The 15,203-nt window shown below is 42.0% G+C and overlaps 1 protein-coding gene and 1 long non-coding RNA gene across 25 annotated transcripts in view; one reads left to right on the top strand and one right to left on the bottom strand.

Annotated features, from left to right (window-relative positions):
* The window catches only part of ADGRL3 (adhesion G protein-coupled receptor L3), a 520,635-nt gene that overhangs the window by 199,362 nt on the left and 306,070 nt on the right, over positions 1-15,203 (bottom strand). The window lies entirely within an intron of this gene.
* LOC108504404 lies at positions 1,875-3,925 on the top strand. Its single transcript, XR_001877097.1, has 3 exons — positions 1,875-1,894; positions 3,218-3,293; positions 3,621-3,925. It is a non-coding gene; the product is annotated as an uncharacterized LOC108504404 (long non-coding RNA).

Below are 15,203 nucleotides of genomic sequence, written 5' to 3'. Positions count from 1 at the left end.
TAAAGAAATTATTCTGACACTCACACCCCATCTACAAACTGCTACGGCAAGTACTGCAGAAAACTGCTTAGGAGTCTTCATTTCATCTTCTCCTCTGCTTCAGCTCTCAGTACTTAGAGTCAACAAAATCTCAGCTGAGAGGCAGATGTTTCAGAGGAGATCATGCCCTGACGAACTGTGAAAGGCTCCCATGCCTTTTCCCCAGTTCATGCTCCAGATGTGCTGGGGGGAAAGGGAGAGATTGTGTGCATGCCTGTGCGGTGCAAGACAGACGGGCATAGCTGCCTCCTGGAGAGGTACGGACCAGAAGGTAGCATTAAATGTGCTGGTTCATCTGAACGCTGCGGTGTCGCCCCTCAAAGCCCAGCTGAGTAAATCCCTCTCTGCTGTGTGCAAGCATCCTCCTCACCTGTTTCCCTCATCTCCCTGCCACACCAAGCAGTCATTAATCACTGCCTACCAAACAGCACAGAAAACACTCCCCTATTTGCAGAGCTGACGGAGGAGCAGGAATGAAGCCGGGAGTCCCTGCAGTGCTCTCGGCAAGGCTGCAGCAAGCCAGGCTGCCACCAGCTGAGGCTGCCACACAGGCAGACCCTGGGCAGGCTGGCGCTGGGGTGTATTTACTTAACGAAGCACGCAGGTAAACGCATTAAGGGAGCAGCCTGCAGCAAAATGTGTGCTCTGAGCCCAAGTGTGAATAGAGAACACTTCATGAGTTTCGGGATTTGGCTCCCCACTGCTTGAATCTGGGACTAAGAAGGATGACATTGTATTTTATACTTACTTTTAATGAATAAGTACTGATATAAAGCAGGAACCTAGCTGGAATGAACTGTCACTTTAAAGGAATACATCTGAGACCTTTAACTTGCACAGGTATATTCAGTGAAGTAAAAATATTATTCTGCTTGGGAGAACCACAAATTACAGCAATAAAATATACGCGGTGAATATGTAAAAATTTGGTACTATTTGCAATGAACTGAATATTAGGCACTGCTAAGACCTATCATTTAATGAAAAAGAGACTACTTTATTTCTAATTTAAAGCATAAGAATTTATGAAGGTTCAGGGAAGTCTTTTGTGTGCTTTTGCAGCAGCTTAACTTCTAATATATTATATATTCAGAAATTAGGATCCTTGAGCTCTTGCACATTATTTACTGGTGCACATTATTGGAGTGGTCAGTGTGTGGTGCCCTCTCTCTATTTCATAGCCAATGCAGCTATTTCCCCATGGCATCAGTAGATTAAAAAAAAAAAAAATTCCTGTTAGACAAAAAAAAAAAAGTGACAATGAAACACACTCATTTTGCTATGAGGTAATTCAATAAATCTGTCTACTTTGCTGAGGCTTAGTTTTTATGTAAAACAACACTTTTTTATCTTGCTAGATTCAAAATGGAAAAAGAATTAAGGGCGAGGTTCAGTTTTCAGTCCAGCTTTTAGTAATATGAAAAATAGGAAATAGCGCTAAAAGGGACCCTGGGAGATCTAGGGGACAGAGCCAGATGCCAAGGCTATGCCTGCTAGACATAAAAATGCTCTGTCTCTCTCTCAATCTCTTTTGGATAATTTAGATGATGCAAAACCTCAAGAATCAAATGATCACATTGCCAGAGGTTCACAGAGTGACATCGATGGGGCCATGCTGATATGGTGTCACAGAGGACTTCGCCCTTTCCTTTTATTGCATCCTGTTCTCTTCTGCATTCAGGAGGCCTCATCCAACAGATCTGATGGCAGTGTGCCATGGCCTGAACCCATGAACAGCACAGGCATGGCTTACAGCATCTTCGGGGGAGGAGATTCAGCTTACTACCGAATTACTAATTAACCTTGGGGGTGGGAGGGAAGGGCTTTTGAGAAGAGTAGGACCAAAGTAAATACAGTAAGTAAGGTTGGTGAGAAGAGGCTGCATCAGGCTAAAATCTGAAGTGAAACAGTTCAAGAAGCATCATATTAAGACCAGTATGGAAACACAACCTAGAGATCACCTACCAACACACATCTCAACCATTATCCACCACAGCTGATTGCTAACCTGGTCTGCTTTCTCCACATGCACCTCTCAGAGAGAGGACACCAGCATGATAGTAACACATGTTTCTGGAAGTGACAGCACATTATAAATTCAGATCACACTCAGACATGACCCTGCAAAGGGTTAATCAACTTTGAGGCCTGAGCAGGCTTGTGAAAGCCTAGGATGTTGTGCATCTCTCTCACAACTTGAAGGGAAGAGCAGTGCCTTCAGTGAGGGGCCCTGGGTAACCTACCCAACTGCTAGGAGCTTGCATGGCATATTTCAAAAACACATACTTCTATAAAAATTTAAACAACTTTCAGTGCATTACTATGTTCTCATTGAGCTAATGCACAAAATAGAAGAAATGAGAAGAAAGTCCCCATGATGGCTCTGCCTGGGTTGACTGAGGTGGAAGGCCTGATCTTCAGCTCTACAGACGTTAGTTTAAATTAGTAGAAGATCAACTCATATTTTTAAAAGGGTTCTGATTTAAAGAGAGCAGGTACTCAGCAGTTTCACAAAAATGACAGCCCATATCTTGGTGCAACACTGATGTTCTTTATAAAAGCAGACTGTGTGTGCAACCCAAGTCACGGAGAAAGGATGGAAGTGTACATATTACTTTGGCTGAGAGACTGCCCTTCTCCAAAAGCTAAGGGGAGGGGTGATGGGGGCTCTTGGCAGCTGGTGCTGCCTGTTCTGGTGTCTCACTCAAACGGGGAAAGGAAAAAAAAAAGGGTGGATGAGATGTCTCTGGTGCTGCATAATCACGGGCAGCAGAGGGACACAGCTGACATGGGGCTGGGGGCAGAGGTGGAAGCAGCAGCAGGTCCATCCTGCCCTTTGGGGAGCACTGAAGTTTTGATGATGCTGGGCCACGCTCCCAGCAAAGGAGCCCACCATCAGGCTGTAGAATCCAGGCTGGTCCAGCTCACAAACCAGCACCTTTTTGATGATTCATGATTTCAACCAGCAGAACATACATCCTTGAAACTTGCCACTGGAAAGGAATAGAAAATGGGCAAAGAAACGCTACTTCACATGGCTTTTCAGGGTGCACTGGAATCAAGAAAAGCCATTTTCATCCCTGCAAAAATCCCCAAATCCCTCTTGTGCAAAGGCACATCCAGAAGACCTATGCTTTCTTGTCTTCTCCTTACGTGACCACATATCCATCTCTTCCAGACAGAGTTTCTGCTGCCCTGACTCCCACAGCTATGTCATAAAGACAGTATTCCTCATACAGCTGCAAAATCTAGAGGTAAAGACAGGTCTGATCAATTTACAGGAAGCACCACTGCCAAGCTGAGCAACAAAGTCCATAAACCCAGCAGATGCCTCCGTTTTCAAGCCATGGGGAACCTTCTGGGCAAAGCTATGGCATTGGTTTTGTCATGGCCAACGGGCAAGAAATGCAAGCTGAAAGCAGCCTGTTTTGCTAGCCTCCAGATCTTTTCGTGGACCCAACAGTTTGAAAAATACACTTTCAACTGATGGCTTCTGGACTCCCTGTTCAATGCAAAGAGTAGGTATTACACAGCTCCTCCCTCCAAACCACACTTGAGCAAGTAATATTTCTGTTTTACAGATAAGGAAGCCAACACCTTGAAACTCTGACAGAGCAAGGATCAGTGGCCTAGGACAGCTGGCCAGGAGTTTAATTCACTGTCCATTAGCTTACAGCAATTTTTAGCTCACAAACTCTCTAGGAATACCAGTTCTCTGCTTTTAAGGATGACAAAAGGCAAAAAAAGAGGGATTTTTACATTTTGCTCTAAGTGATGCAACAAAATCAGAGGAAAACTGGACCAGGTGCTCATGGCACAATTTGTAGTGAATTAAGCGAAAGGAAACTGTGTTTGACATATGCACAGCTGTGCAGGAACACAAGGACAGGAGAAATATGTTCAGTGAAAAACTAAGATGACAAGTCTAGTACGTCAGAGCTCTTCAGAGATCTGGAAGTCCTACAATAAACCTCCATTTGCTAAACATGTCTCATTTCTTCCTGAAGCACAAGTGGAGACAGAAGAAAGCATCCATAGTATGAACAGCAAGAGCACATTAAATTATCCCCTTATTCTATCTGTATACTTTATTGAGTGGGAGTGGGGGCTGTAAGAGAACTATGTTAAAACTAAGTTAAAAAAAAAACAAAACCACAAAGACTACCTAAATTGGTGTTTTAAAATTATTCATGATTTCCATCCAAATCCACCTCACTGCTTACAATTCTAGTCATCTCTGACTGCATAAGAGATGCAGGGTTTTTTTTCATGGATGTACCTTGTTTTATTCCTCTTAATCCTATTTTAAACACAAGCAACACAGATGTTGCAAAACTGCTTATCTGAACGCTCCTGTTGTGCATGTTAGGATTCAAAATTTAGCCAAAATTGTAGATCGACAAGCCAATGACAGCATTTCCACTATGGGTGTGACTGCCATGATGGTAAAGATAACAACTGAGGAAATGTCCTGTTATTTTTGATGGTACTTATTCTATAGCAATATGCCAGGGCCAGAGCAGAAATAGGCAGCAGCCCACTGCTAAAATGAGAAAAGCTTGTTCTCCCAATAGCTTGCAAGCTAAACAAAGAAAATAGTCAAGGTTAATTAAAGATTGATTAAGATTTCCATTTGGGAATAGCAGCAGGAAAATATTACCTGTTTCACCCAAGGAAGCGTAGCAGAGCTGGGAAATGGTGCCAAATCTGGATTCCAGTGCTTTAACCATAGTCTAAAATCAAATATGAAAACCTGCAAGCATAAGGAGCAAACCGTATGATCATCCTTGAGGAATGATCACTGCAAATGCAGCTGTCAGCATCTGTCCAATGTGCTGTGTGCAGCCTGGCAAGGTCACCTTGCCCAGGATGGTTTTTAAACATGATTGGGAGAACACAGCATGGTGGCTTTTCTTTAGCAAGACACCAAGCAGGTATGAGAGATAATTTTTCTATTCCTTTAGCCCCACAAGTTCAATGTCGTGAACCCCTGTGGATCACATTTGCTCAGGAGAGAGGATGCAGTCTTTGGCCATTGATGTTTTTTTCAATGAACTATGAGCTGTCTTCTCTCAGTCTTGCTAACCACCCGGGTGCCTGTCAGCTGCCATCAGCAAAGTCTGATGGGGAATGTCTGGTCATGGGGAGATCTGCTCTGAGGAACTGAGAAGGTTTGTTACCTTACAGCATTGTTTTCAGGTGTTAGCTTGAAAAGCAGCCAAGCACTTCCTAGTGACAGCCTCCCCATAGATCCAACTCTGTGGCTGGATTCATTGAGCAGCAGGAGGGAAAAAAGGCTGTAAGAAATGCTCCTCTCTCTTCCTCAGAGGAAGCAACATCAAAAGCCAGTTTCTCTTCCTTTGAGAGCTGTGCCTGGCCTCAGCCATTACAAGGTTAAGCTCCCAGAATAGGCTGCACTTCGGAAAGCCATCAGATTAAAGCTGGTGCAAAACACAGCTGCTGCTCTTTTATACAAGTCAGGTCCCAAGAGAAATGTCTAGAGCAAAGACCATAGCCTAAGTGCCAATTGCATTCTAGATGCACTTCAACCCACCAAGATGCTGGCAAAGGCTCAGCAGCAGCTCACCCCAGCACCCTGTTGTCAGGACAGCTGTCTGTGCATGAACCTGCTGGAGCGGAGATGGCCGAGGAGGTGAAGGAGGTGACAGCTATCATCTCCAGCAGCCAAAGCTGCTGGGATGCCACCAGCCTTGACACCACTGGTGAACCACTGTGCATGAGGTCTGAGGCAGCTGGGGATGGGAACAGGGATGCTGTTCAATTGGTACCAAACAGAGGGAAACAGCATGGGGTTGGAGCCACAGCCCCTCTAGCAAATGGCCCAAGGCTCCCACCACCCTTCCTATCTCAAATAACAGAGCACCAGGGCATTCCGTGTTTTCACTGATGACCCTTCTCCCCCACTCCTGATGTCTGCCACGTGTCTCAGGTTGCAAGGTAAAATCAAACTGGAAGCAGCTTTGCATGTACACACATGCCATAGAGCTACACTAGAGTGAAGGATGCCAAACTGGTCAAGGGAAAGTATACGTGCCTAATATCCACCACAAGAGCTGCACCAGTTTGCAGAGTGGCTCTGATTAAAGGTCTTACTGTATTCTTTCCTAGCAATGCCAGAGGAGGCCAAGGATCTCAAAGTTGCCACCTATAAAAAAACCACAAAACACAGACCAGAACCACAAGAAAGTGGAAAACACAACAGCAAGAGCTGGAGTTCAGGATCACTGAGAGACCACATTGGGGTGGCATTCACAGCAGGGAAGAGCAAAATGAGACATCTACGTGCTTCAGGAAAATAAATGCCAAGATAGACATGTACCACTGGCCCTTTGTATAGTTCTCATCTCTGCCCAAGCACAACTGCAAGGGTAGTCTGCAGCAGTGACACATGTGACACGCACACAATGGCTTGGGAGTCACAAGACCTTCAACTGTGAATTTTCCGAATTATAACAGCAGGAATCTACCTATTAGATTATACAAAACCTCATGTAGTGTATGCATGGTGTGAGGACTGAGATAAAAATAAACACCAAACTGCCTCCCTATCCCACCCTGCTCCCATTCCTGAGAGACAGTGAGATGTCGCTCCTTCCAGGAAAGGGTTAAGCAGCTCTGCAAAGCACATCTTGCCTCCCCTGTTTGCACTTGGTGTGCAGAGAAGACTTCAGCTCTTAGCAGTGCAGTCCTTGGGGAGGAGCCCTTGGAGTAGCTCAGCACGCTATTTTTTGTTGCTTTCTTTGTTAATAAATCTAAAGGGGACTTTGGGCTTTGTATGCAACATGGGCTTTATAGAGCAGGTCAGAGAAAGCTCCTGCTCACAAAGTCGATAGTGGAAAATGGCACTGCTGCACACAATATCATCACGCCTGGGACCTGAGTGTGCAGAATGCTGAACTTGTTGACTGTAATCAGAATTTCTGCTTTGTTTTCCAACCTTTAGCCACATAACAACTATGTTTCACAAAAGGAAAACTGGGACAGAAAACAGCAGTCAACAGGTTAGGGCATAACTGGGCTTCCTTCTGCACCATCAGGATTCATCCAAATCACACCCAGTCAACACAGCGTTTGCAATCATGACCTTCTCTGGCAATTACAGCTTTGCTTCTCTGTTAAAATGTTTTATCCAACAATGATTTTGCAGCTCCATGAAGCATTCCTGATTAGATTTTCAACACTGTTACACATGAGGTCTCCTGTACAGAACAGTTTCCACACAGAAAATGTGAGAATCGCCATTCAGCAATTTTCAGTGCTGATTTTGAAGTAAAATAGAAAGAGATAAATATTATTTATAAAAGAAAATAAAATTAAAGTTCTTGAAATTTCTTTAAAAACAAAGCCTTTCCTTTTTTCACATGTGTGCATTTAAGCAACCACATGTACAAATGAAGCTTTTTTTAAGAGTAAAAAATATCTCCTAGCACCACATACATTCAGAAACTGTAAGCCAAAATTAAAATTATCTATAGCACCATCACAGGCTACTGTCCTGCAGTTTAAGGGCAAACAAGAAGGAGTAGAGAGTTTTCAGTTTGTCCGAGATTAACTCCACATACTAGAATTGGAGATGGGAAAGATGGGTGGGATATCCAACAGTCTGCAAAAAAAAAAAAATTAGTTCATGTCAGACAAAGTCCTGTACTGGACATTTTAAAGACAGCAGGGGGAAGAAAAGAAGAAAGAGACGCATTATGACCACACTAATTTAAACAGGAAGAACAGTGAGTACATTTATTAACTTTCCCAAAAGTAGCATCCAGCAGACAGAGCAATGTAGAGCGAGATCTCATACCTGTGGAATAGAAATGCAGTCTGTAGCACTGTAAAGCCAAGACTGGTTTTCCTTGTAGATGACAGAAACCCAGCACAAAGGAGTCAGGGCATTAGCAAGAGCAAAACAGGACTGATGAAAAACCCGGTACATCTTGTCCTCCCTATACCTTATATTGCAACATTCCCAACCAAAGGATGAAACATCTACATGTAACTGGTCCATACGACCTCCATAATCATGGAGACTTGCCTTTCCCTAGAATGCTATATGGCAAGCCACAACATCCCTGGAAGTATTCCACATCAGTATCAATGAGTTTAACTTTTTGGAGGGCAGATTAGGATCAGGGATTAGCTCTTCTGGATAAAAAGAGAAAGTGTGTTCAAAAATTCAAAATAATTACAACTTCACACTAAATTGAAGATTATTTTTTTTATCTATTACTTCACTTGTGAGGTTCACCTGCCAAGCTTGCTATTTTTCTTACCCATCTTTCTGCAATTGCTCAGTTGCCTGAGCAGCCAGGAATAGTGCAGGCAGTAAGCAATGTCCACTGCAAAAGCACCTTCAGCAGGATAACCATCAAACATGGCCACGTTAATCAACTCTTGCAGACTAAATCTTACAGAAACACAACTAGGTTTTCAAAAACACTTAACTCCTTCTCTGTGCCTAGCACAAAACATTTGGAGTTTTTAGCTCAATTGAATACTGCAGGAACATAGAACAGAGTATTTATATTTCCAGCAATTCCTTGGTATAAATGTTTTTTAAGTCCAAGTCAAGGGATCTGGCAGATCATGATGTCGGAAAAGCTCTTCCATTAGGTACTGGACTACTAAGAAAACTTTGTCTCTGAACAATCAGGATAGATCGGGCAACTCTCTGAGAAACTAAACCAAATTTTGTTTGGATTTAAGCTAAAAGTATGGCTACAAAGCAGTGCTAAAATTCTGTTTTCCGCTCCATCCCAACTTCAAAAACCTGCCCAAATGGCCCAATGGGAGTATCCACTAGTCCAAAATTCAGGCCCACAGATTAGATTCTTTCCCCAGCCAGAAAAACAAATTAGTGAAGCTGGACTTTTCTCTGCACATTGTCCAGAGCATCACCCAGTTTTTTGCCATGCTTTTTTAGAGATGCCGCATATCACCACAGAATCATCTCCACTGCAGCACTGGGTGAAGAGAGACACAGGGATGCTGCTACACTTCAATTATTGCATGAAAGAATTCATGTTTTTTCAAACAAAGTGTGTTTTAGAACAAGAGATATTTGCATTTTCATTTCTTTAAATGGAACTAACAAGCCACATACATTAAAAAAACCTATAAAATCAAAGGAAAAAGCCCTGTAACATTCATTTTCTCTTAGGTACCTTCAATTCAACATTATTGTAGCACATCGTTCTTTGGAGCTTTAATGCCTACACTTTTATAGACCAAAACCAATCACTGCTATTTTGCTTGAAAGAAAACCTGCAGGCTGTGAAAAGAAGGCTCTAATTGACTTATTTTGTTTTATGAAAAACTATGTCCCCAAATTCTTTATGTAGTAAATTAAATTTTCAAACTGATGTTTATCATATGTACAATTGTTTCCAGAAATGAATTTTTAAAACAATGACACTGGACAGAACACTCAGGCAGAGAGCTAGCCTGATGTTTTTAAAACTAATGGTTGCAGTAAAAATGTCAGTCCGAAGAGGAAGTAACAATTTTGTCTTCTACTGCTAATTGCATAGGTTTCAAAATTGTATTAGGACATTCATTTATGGCCAGCGTTAATCAGGAGTCATATAGCTGTAGGTCAGAGCAATTATATGCATTTAAAAGCAAGTCCATCATTTCTGCATGTGATTTTTCATTGTAGATTATGAACAGTTTTACAGTGAGTATAATACTGCTAGTCCCCAATAAGAGTATTTCTCCTTATTTTTAGATCCATTACACACACACAATTCAATCTGGGAATGTCTGAAATTCAGCACAACGGGCTGTACTTAGAAACAGAAGTTGTTCTCAGTTTGGTGCTTTCTTACTGATCATTAACTACCACACAGCTGGCAATGAAATCAACCCCCCAATTGTCTTTTAAATGCAATAAACACATAACTGGGTCATATTATTGCTATGAATCATCTTTAGCCACTTTTGCATCACGTAATTTAATATCCATTTGTAGAAGAGCTGACACTACCAACTCTATTCCCATTCAATATTGGAAAATTTAATTGGCTACCTATTTGACTTGAGGCAAACAGTGATATAAACCAGACAAACTCTCACCTCTTGACCCTATTGATTAACCAAAGTAAAACACACTGTTGGTACCACAGAAGCCATGTGAGCTCTAAGTATAATTCTGCATTTCTGAGAGTGAACAGATTCTGGGACTCTCTACTGCCGTGATGTGAAAAAGGTACCAAAAAAAAAAAAAGTTCAAGTTAACTGATTTACAGTAAATCCGATGTTCTACAAGCCAATATCCTCCTGCGTATTCCAGGAGAGTCTCTGCTCCTGAAAGGTGAGGTCGATTGCAAAGAACAGCATTGGATTTAAGAGGCTGAAGCTTGTAAAGTCACAGTCAGAGCTGTGAGGGTATATTTATGATAGAGTAAGCGGGAATGCGAGAAATGAAGTGGAAAGAATAAAAGGGGAGATGAAAGATGAATTTTCAATAAAACCTCCCTGAATTCCAGCAGAGACAAAGTGATAAATAATCTTTCTGCAGATAGCCCTCATTTTGACACTATTGACTGGTATCCATACACCTAATTTCCATGGACTCTGATAGCATGAGAAAGACTGCAAACCTTGGGTACCTGGGGCTCTTTTCCACACATCCTGATTCACAATGAGACTGCCAACCTGTTCAGATTTATGCAGCCCACAAACTACATGGCAAAGAGAAACCACATCAAATTAATGCGGTAGCTCAGAGTTGGGTCAAAAGGATCACAAGAAGGATGATCTCAAGTAGGAGCGAAGAAAGAGGAAGATGCATCTCTTGTGCATCTTCAAGCAGCACGATTTGAGCAGCAGGAGGTGCACCTCTTGCCAAGGTGGCCACAAGAAGTCTGCTTCTTCTTTTCCTGAGCTCTAGAGCAAAAAGATCCTTTAGGCCTTGCATGAACTGTCACCACACTCCCACACAGGATCAGAAATGACCCATAAAGCATCAAACCCTACCATAAAAAAAAAAAAAAGCTTTCACATTGGAAAATCTCTACATCCAGATCTGACCAATGGCACAATACAAGGAGTTTCTCCCACTGTCAGCAAAGAGCACTGCAGAATTCCTCTAAGTCTAACAAAAGTGACATAAAATTGATTTCTTCCCATTAAAATAAATATCAAAAGTAGCGCTTAAGAAACTTCTTGGTTAACTTTAGAGCTTTGTTTTGATTTATTTATTTTCTTTGCCTGAAGAGAGGGCTGTGTAAATGCTGCACTGTTAAGGGAAAAAAGTTCAAACTTTACATAAGGGCTTTTTGCCCAGTGTCTCTTGGCATGCTTCCTTGAGTTTTAGATTGCTTTGTATTGTGAAGTATTACAGAATAAGATAACACTGTGTTATCAATGCACCGAGGAAGGGCTTTGCACTGAAGAAATTGAGCCAAAATTCCTTTTCAAGGAGAGCAGAGAGTGCATTTGAATAAGCATTAAATTCAGCAGAGGAATAGCTAATATGATTGGTTTTAAAGACACAGAAATGAGTATTTTGCTGTGTTATGAGAATTTTAAAAAGCCAGAGGAAGAACATACAAGCTTTCTACTCCCAGTTTCAGCCAAGACGCTGTAGCAATTTTATAAATCAGAAAGTAAACAAATGATTGTGATTTTATTTTTGAATGGCTACTATCACAAAATACCTTTGGTTCATTTGTTCTGGCAATATATGTCTTAATGATGTATTCTGCATTATAACCAGCAAATGTTTCTGCAGTGGATTTTGCTAAAGTGATGAGGATTTTTAACAGACTTCTCTCCACCAAATTAGGCACCAATCCTGCGTACACTTACACAGTTTATTTGTTTCCAGATAAGGCATGTACATAGACTTTTATATCTGTAGCAAAAATAGGCACAGTCTTAAGGGAATGTAGTCTCCAAGACTGTTGGTCTATCTTCTGAGGAGTGCTGGGCTACAGTCATCTGGATTGCTCTTCAAGAGCCAGGCTTTTATTCACAGAAACCTTTCCCCTGCTGTATTTACAGCAGATATTTTATTTTTAAAAGAAAGCAACACAACAGATGGAGATTGAAAGGAAAACTGAAGGAATATGCAGTATTTTCTGCAAAGCTGGGCATCTGACAAATCACCCACCAACACCACCATGATCTTAGGTTACCAGCCAGCCTCTTGCAGTAACTTTGTACAAACTTCTAGAAACTTCAGGTAAGAAGTTTTGCAGAATTTCCCTGTCCCAAGGACCCTCAGGAAAGGCTGATCGATAGCTTTGCTGCAAACACAAATTTTACCCTTGCTCAGACAGGTGCAGCTCCCAACAGGCTGAGAAAGAGCAGGATCCTCTTACACCGGAATTGATGTTTGCTCACAGTTTTCCATCGTGCAATATTTCATGGTCTTCATTTTTTTGGTTATTAAAATAGGATGTTATCCAACAAGTGGAGGGGAAGACAAGGTCAGGGAATTGGTTCTCGTCTCAGAAGTGGCAGCTAGAGCTGCTGAGCAACATGTGTTTCTCGTTCGAAACGTATCACTCATTCTTAAAAACAATAATACATACCATCTGTTGCAGCCATTCATAATTGATAAGATTTGGGCTGCATTTGACTGTGAAAACCCATTTCAACATGAGTATCGACATTCAGATGAAGAAGTGTTGCAAAGCAATTTGTCGGAGCTTTCTTACCGTACATTACAGCCAACAATGGCCAACTGTCTCCAGGCACAGACATGGGGCTCTGGAAGCTCCAGTTATCAAGGTACTGCAAAGTGTCAGCATCTTCCCATGGCAAAAAAAAGTTTATTTTCAGTTGGAATGACCATCTGAGTCCAACCACTCAACCATTTTGGGGCTAACCAAAAACCAAAGCAAAATACTAAAGGCATTGTCCAAATGCTTCTTAGAGACTGACAGGCTTGGGGCATCAAACAACCCTCCAGGAAGCCTCCTCCAGTGCTCCTCCTTCTCAGTAAAGAAATGCTTCCTAATGCCCAGTATAAACCTCCCTTGATGCAGCTTTGAACAATTACCATTTGTCCTATCACTGGATACCAGTGAGAAGAACTCAGCACCTCCCTCCACACATCGTCTCCCCTCAGGAAATTGTAGAGTGCAATGAGGCTGTTCCTTGGCCTCTTTTTCTCCAAACTTGACAAATCCAGAGTTCTCCACTGCTCCTCACAGGACATGTCTTCCAGCCCTTTTACTGGCTTTGCTGCCCTCCTCAGGATGCACCTGAGCACCTTAACATCCATCTGTGGGGTCCAGAACTTCACACAGTACTCAAGATAGAGATTGCACCCACACCTAGTACAGTGGGATAATCACCTTTTTTTGATGGGCTAGTTATGCTTTGTTTGATGCACCCCAGGATAAGGTTTTGCCCTCTGGGCTGCCAGAGCACACACTGCTGGCTGTCAACCAGTATCCCCAAATCCCTTTCTGCAGAGCTGCTCTCCAGCCACTCCTCTGTACCAGGTAAAGAATCCAACAGTTGTTCTTGTTAAATTTTGTCCCATTAATGACTGCCCAACACTCCAATCTATCTGTGCTTCCTCTGCAATGCCTCTCGTCCCTCAAGAGAGTTAAAGGCACCTCCCAGTTTGGAATCATCGGCACACTTGCTAATAATGCATTAAAATCCTGTATCCAGATGTGGCCACATTCACTACGAGCCTTTGAGTCCTGCCTTCCAGCCAGTTCTTCACCCAGCACGTTATTAACCTGCTCATCCCACAGCTGGACAACTTGTCCATAAGGATGCTGTACCAAAAGCATCAAAAGCCTTACTAAAATTCAGAAAAACTATAACCACCACCTTCTCTTCATCCACTAGGTGACTGATCTTATCACAGAAGGATCCCAAACTATTTCAACAGGGCTTTGTCTGGGCCTGATGATTGCACTACGCTTTAAATGCCTGTCAGTAGTGTCCACTATGATCTTCTCCATAATTTTTCCAGGAACTGAGACTAGATGAATAGTCTGTAGTTCTCTGGGTCTTTCCACTTGTTCTTATGAATTGGAATTACATTGCCTAACTTCAAGTCAGCAGGGACCTCCCCAGACTCCCAAAACATTTGGTACATAATCAAGAGTGGTCCTGCTACTGCTAGTTCCTTCAGTACTCTGGGATGAATCTCACCAGGACCCATGGACTTGTCAGCATTCAGCTGATACAGCTGGTCCGTTACAATTTCAGTGTTCACAAAAGGAAAGTTACTGCTCCCACACACTTGCAGTCCTCCTGCTCAGAGGACCAACTAGGCCAAGGTCTATCAGCATTATTAAGGACTTAAGCAAAGAAAAGCATTTAATGTCTCCGCTTTCTCTTCATCTCCATTAGTCAGGTGACCACCTTCAACAAGTATCACTCCCAATGTTTTCTTTAAACCTCCTCTTGCTATTAACATACTTTAGAAAAGCTCTTCATGTTATCTGAAACAACACTGGCCAGCTTCAACTCTAATTGAGATTTGGCCTTTCCTGTCTTCTCCCTGCATATACATACCACAGCTCCATAATCTTCCTTTTTTACCAAGGCAAAATGTGAATGACTGCTTTTGTGCACTCTAGAACTGGTTTGAGAATTTAACAGCCATTTAATTTTGTCTCTAAGAGGAAAAGACAGAACAGACCAGTCCTCTTTGAGAAAGAAACGCCTTTCCTTTGCACTGGATATCTCTCTCCATATTATCATCACTGCATCACAAACGTCTCTCAAATGGGAAGGCCCAAAATCACAGTGTTTCATAATCAAGGCTGCACTGATTTTAATACCGTCCATTTTCACTCTGTGCATCCAAATTCCCTCTACGTCAATAAGAAAACTCCCAAGTGTTTCAGTGGGCTCTCATCAAAAGCATGTGCTGAAAGACAACTACTATGCCTTTATTAAGACTGTTTAAAAAAAAAGAAAAAAAAACTCAGGGGGAAAAAAAAACCCTTCAAAACTTAAGACATTAACTTAAACATGACAATTGAACAGGTTATATTTTTAGTGGATTCTATTTGAAACACTGACTTTTTGTTTTCAAAGTACCAACCGCAGAATGTCAATTTGTCACTTTATGGTAATTAACATCCTCCCCCACCAGAGTCATCTGGAACATATTTAATTACTGACTTCATTGAAAATGTATATGGCACATGCTCACTCTTCTGAGTGAG

Source organism: Lepidothrix coronata, unplaced genomic scaffold (genome assembly GCF_001604755.1).
Source record: "Lepidothrix coronata isolate B3197 unplaced genomic scaffold, Lepidothrix_coronata-1.0 Scaffold162, whole genome shotgun sequence".
NCBI classification, from domain to species: Eukaryota; Metazoa; Chordata; class Aves; order Passeriformes; family Pipridae; genus Lepidothrix; species Lepidothrix coronata.
This window is presented reverse-complemented; position numbering and strand designations above follow the sequence as displayed.